Genomic DNA, 6,000 nt, shown 5'->3' with positions numbered 1-6,000 from the left:
TTGGTGGCAAGTGATATCCCAGACCAGAAATGTCAATGCCCTGAGTTGGGAAGAGTTTCAGACCCTTTTTAATGAGAAATACAATTATGATGTCATCAGGGCTGCAAAAGCTGAAGAGTTTAGAAAGTTGTTTCAAAGAAGACAATCGGTGACTGAGTATGCTTTAAAGTTTGATAGACTAGCAAAGTTTACAATGGAACTGGTGCCCACTGATGGGACCAGGAGGGAGAGGTTTCTCCAGGGGCTACAGCCTAGAATAGCCTGTGATGTTCGTATTACCACTGTGTCTGGAGTTACTACTTATGCATAGGTGGTTGAGAAGGCGCTCATAGCTGAGAGCACAGAGAAAAATATTTGGTGGGACAATGCAACCAAAAGAGATTTTAGGAGGGCGAGACATCCATTTATGGGTTCAAGTAGGGGTGGAGGCCCCAGTGATCAAAAGAGGAAGGCTATTGATGCCTTCCCAGCTCCAAGCCCTGACAGGCGACCACGTGGTATTTCAATGGACCGCTAGGGTGGTAGTGAGGCCTGGAGAATTTATCTAGAGTGCCCTAGGCGTAAGAGGCGCCATATAGGGGAGTGTAGGAAAAAAGCTTGCTTCTTATGTGGATTAGTCGGACATTTTATGAAAGATTGCCCGAAAGCAAGAAAGGAAGAGCCAAGAAAGGCGGACAGCTCGGCCCTAGCTCCAGTGTTCACATTGACTCAGGCAGAAGCTAAGGCTTGTCCCTCAGTAGTTACAGGACAACTTTTTAGTGTTGGAACCCCTTATATTGATTTGATTGATTCTGGTGCTACGCATTCTTTTGTTGCTAGTAGAATTATTGATAGACTGCGTACACCATGTGATTATTATGTTGTGGGGTTCGAGACCTTATTGCCCACTGGGGAGTTAGTAGTATCTAGAAGGTGTGTCAAATCATTGCCAGTGACAGTGGAGGGCAGAGAGTTGTCAGTTGATCTGATAGAGTTGGTTATGACTGACTTTGACATGATTCTGGGTATGGATTGGTTAGTGGAGTATGGGGCAACCATAGACTGCAGAAGGCAGATGGTAACCTTTGAGCCTGAAGGTGAGGATCCTTTTATGTTTGTTGGCACTATGCATGGACCTCGTATACCTATGATATCTGTTATGAGGGTTAGAGATCAATTGCAAGGAGGTGGCATATGGTTCTTAGCCAGTGTGGTTGATACCACTCAGGTGGTGCTAGTGGGACCAGAGGAGACCAGATTAGTGTGTGAGTTTATGGATGTGTTTCCAGAAGATTTACCAGGGTTTCCACCACACAGAGAGATTGAATTTGTGATTGAACTAGCACCAGGGACGGAGCCAGTGTCTAAAGCACCTTACAGAATGGCCTCGGCTAAATTAAAAGAATTGAAGGTACAACTATAGGAGTTGTTGAACTTGGGTTTTATCAGACCTAGTTTCTCACCGTGGGGGTGCACCAGTTCTGTTTGTGAAGAAGAAAGATGGTTCTCTGAGGATGTGTATTGATTACAAAGAACTGAACAAGTTAACAATCAAGAACAAGTATCCTTTGCCAAGGATAGATGATCTGTTTGATCAGTTTCAAGGTAAAGGGTATTCTCAAAGATATACCTTCGATCTGGTTATCATCAGCTGAGGGTCAAGGAGGGAGATATACCAAAGACTGCCTTTCCCACTAGATATGGGTATTATGAGTTCTTATTCATGTCCTTTGGGTTGACTAATGCCCAAACTGCTTTTATGGATTTGATGAACAAAGTGTTCAAGGATTATTTGGACCAGTTTGTGATCGTCTTCATTGATGATATTCTGGTTTATTCTCAGTCAGAGTCAGAACATGAGCAGCATCTGAGGTTGGTTCTACAAAGACTGATGGAACATAGATTGTTTGCGAAATTCAAGAAGTGTGAATTCTGATTATCTCAGGTAACTTTCCTTAGGCACATTGTCAGTAATGATGGGATTAAGGTGGACCCAGCCAAGATTGAGGCGGTTAGAGATTGGGCAAGGCCAAAGAATGCTTTAGAAGTTAGAAGTTTCCTTGGATTGGCATGTTAGTACTGACATTTTGTGGAAGGGTTCTCAAAGATTGCCACTTCATTGACTGAGGTGACATGCAAGAATCAGAAGTTTGTGTGGTCAGACAAATATGAGAACATCTACCAGGAAATGAAGTTAAGATTGATTACAACTCCAGTTCTAAGTCTTCCAATAGATCATGAGAAGTTTGTGATATACTGCGATGCCTCACATCAGGGTTTGGGTTGTGTTCTGATGCAGTCAGGGAAGGTGATTACTTATACCTCACGTCAACTAAAAGAGTATGAATAGAGTACCCTCACTCATGATTTAGAGTTAGCAGCTGTGGTCTTTGCATTAAAGGTATGGAGGCATTACCTTTATGGGGAGAAGTGTGAGATTTATACTGACCACAAGAGCCTGAAGTAATTCTTCACACAGAAAGACCTGAACATGAGACAAAGGCATTGGCTGGAGTTAGTAAGATATTATGATTGTGAAATCTTGTATCATCGAGGAAAGGACAATGTGGTGGCAAATGCTTTAAGCCGGAAGGGTCCGGGATAGATTTTCAGTGCGAGGCTGATATCCAAAGAATTAGCATAGGATATGATCAGAGCTGGTATAGAGTTGCTGGTAGGCCAGTTGGTCAACATTACGCTACAGTCTACGCTGTTAAAGAGAATAAAGGAAGGTCAGTTAGGCGATCCACAACTGACCAAGATCAGAGAGGATGTTCTAGTTGAATATCCAGAGATTATACAGTGTCAGATATAGGCTTGTTGAGATACAAAGGCCAGATTTGTGTAACGATGGACACTGCTATGAGGTGGGAGATTCTAGATGAATCTCATACTACTCCTTACTCTTTGCATCCAGGCACCACGAAGATGTATCAGGATGTGATATCACTTTATTGGTGGCCTGGGATGAAGAGGGGTGTAGTAGATTATGTGGCTAAGTGCTTGACATGTCAACAGGTCACGGTTGAGCATCAGAGGCCGGCAGGGCTATTACAACCTTTGGGTATCCCATAGTGGAAATGGGAGGACATCACGATGGATTTCTTGGTGGGGTTACCCAGGACTGTGGGTCAACATGATTCAGTATGGGTTATTGTGGATCGATATACCAAGTCAGCTCACTTCTTGCCAATGAGGACTACTTATACAGTTGACCAGTACGCAAATCTCTATGTGAGAGAGATTGTGCGCCTTCATAGGGCACCAAGGTCGATCGTGTCAGATCGGGACCCCACTTTCACTTCCAAGTTTTGAGGAAGTTTACAAAGGGCCATGGGTACACAGTTGAAGTTCAATACTACTTGTCATCCTCAGAAAAATGGACAATCTAGGAGGATGATCCAGATATTAGAAGACATGATGCGTGCATGTGTGCTTGACTTTGGTGGGTCCTGGAGTAAGTATTTTCCTTTGATAGAGTTTTCCTACAACAACAGCTATCGGCCAACCATTGGGATGGCTCCTTACGAAATTTTGTATGGTAGGAAATGCAGATCTCCCATTCATTGGGATGAGACAGGAGATAGGAGATACTTGGGTCCTAAGGCAGTTCAGAGGACCAATGTGGCCATTGAGAAGATTAGAGCTCGGATGCTCGCTTCTCAAAGTAGATAAAAAAGTTATGCAAATCCCAAACGCAGGAACGTGGAGTTCCAAGTGGAAGACTGTGTCTTCCTTAGAGTCTCGCCATGGAAAAGGGTGAGAAGGTTTGGGAAGAAGGGCAAGCTGAGCCCTAGATTTGTAGGTCCATTTGAGTTCTTGGAGAGGATTGGTCAAGTGGCCTACAGGTTGGCCTTACCACCGTCATTGTCGGTCGTGCATAACTTATTTCATATCTCAGCTCTTCGGAGGTATGTATCATATGGGACTCATGTATTGAGTTACGAGGATCTGGAGCTTGAGACAGATCTCTCTTATGATGAACAACCTGTCCAGATACTAGATAGAAAGAACAAGGTCTTGGGAAATAAAACTATACCTTTGGTTAAGGTATTATGGAGGAATAACAAGGTCGAGAAAGTGACCTGGGAGCTGGAGTCAGATATCCAGAGTCAGTATCCCGAGCTGTTCAGGTAAATTTCGAGGACAAAATTTTTTAAAGGAGGAGATAGTTGTAACATCCCAAATTCCCTAATGTGGCTTAGTGCCTAGATTAGGGGGCTAGGAGGGCCATAATTGATTTAATATGCAATTATGTGATTATATGCATGATTATGTGAGTTATATTATTCTATGATGCTAATTGCATGCATGTGGGCCCACTTCTTATTAGAAGGGCATTTTCGTAATTTTGTCCCGTTAAGGGCATAATTGTATATCTATGTGCATGTTTGTGATTTATGGGTGAAACCACATTATTATGTGGATATGTTTGAGCTATTCGACATGAGACGATCCTAGGATGCAAGTTAGTGGTTTTGTCATAACGGAGTCAATTACCGGGATATTGGGTAATGAGAATGATTATTTGATGATATAATGGGAGTTAGTGAGAACATGAGAAAATTATGGGGATTTTGACTATTTTACCCTCAGGGGCATTTTTGGGACCCCGAGCATTAGGATTTACTTGAGGTTACTTAAGCTGGAAGTAACCTGTCAGAAGGAAAATACGTTCAAACATCTTTTCTCTTTCACCCATTATCCCTTTTTACTGTTCGTCGCATTTTCGAAGGAAACTTGAGTTTTAGGACTAGGATTCAAGAAAGGATAGAGTTATAGTGATTCTAGGGAAGATTAGAAGCTTATTAATCGGAGGATTTAGCGAGAAATGACTCAATCAGAGGTAATCCAAGCTTTAAGTTTTGAGTTTTCAAGTTTCTAAGTTTTGAATGGGATTCTATGTTTTGATGAGTTTTTCAGTTGTTTGAAGCTTGAGTATTGATGGTTTTGTGCCATTGGGATGTTTGAGAACTTTGTTTTGGAATTTGGATATGTTTGGATAGGGTTATGGAGTGATTTAAAAGGGGGAAAACGAAGGTTTTTGGCTGAGTCCCAGGTGGAGTCGCGGCCCTGTTCTTGGGTGCCGCGACCCAAGCTTAGTGAAGAAGAGAGGAGAGGCTGATGGGCGCTGGGGCCGTGGCGCCTGGGAGGCGGGCCGCGGTGCAAGGTTCAGGCTGAATGTAGCTGGCACCTCTGTTTGCATACGAGTCGTGGCTCAAGGGTATGGGGTCACGACGCTTAAGGGAAGATTGGGTCAAAATTGTGTTTTAATCGTAGGAACTCAAACCTAAGGCCTCAAGATCATTCCTACTACTCGGTTTAGTAGAATTCGATGTCTCGGAGGCTAGGTCTTGGTCCGAGAACCTTTTATTACTTATTTTATTGATGGGATTTCATATTTGGTTATGATTAAGTGACCGCTAAGGGGCCTAAGGACAGATCGTTCTCAAGGGTCATTCTTTTATCATTTTACACTCGAACCAAAGGTAATAAAACTGCACCTAGAATGTGACAAGCATGGTTATTGATGAGGCATATTAAGTGCTCTATTTATGGACATTGGTTGCATTGTAAATGCCTGGCAGCTTTGCTTACTTGTGAATGGCACTAATTTATTAGTCAGAAACGACATGGGTGTTTAGTATTAGTCGTGAAGTTCTGACTTATCAGTCATGATCGGCAATAGTACTGAGCACTAGTCGTATTGTATTGACTTATGAGTCAAGAGCGGCATTAGCGTGTTTAATGCAGGCCAAAATGATTAGATCTTATCAACATGAGAATTAAATGCTTGACCAACCTATTAGTCGAAGAAAACTAAAGCGCTTGACTGGTCTAAAGGCTAGTTAATCAGAGCCAAGGCTAAAAGGCTTAGGTGACTGAAATGTCACATGGCTTAGGGCCTAAAACCCCAGAAAGACTTATTAGTCACCTATTTAGAGAAACTTATTAGTTATCTATTTAGAGAGACTTATCAGTCATCTACCCAAAGAGACTTATTAGTCATCTACCCAGAAA

The sequence above is a fragment of the Humulus lupulus genome, chromosome 9 (assembly GCF_963169125.1).
Source record: "Humulus lupulus chromosome 9, drHumLupu1.1, whole genome shotgun sequence".
NCBI classification, from domain to species: Eukaryota; Viridiplantae; Streptophyta; class Magnoliopsida; order Rosales; family Cannabaceae; genus Humulus; species Humulus lupulus.
Note: the sequence above shows the minus strand (reverse complement) of the source record.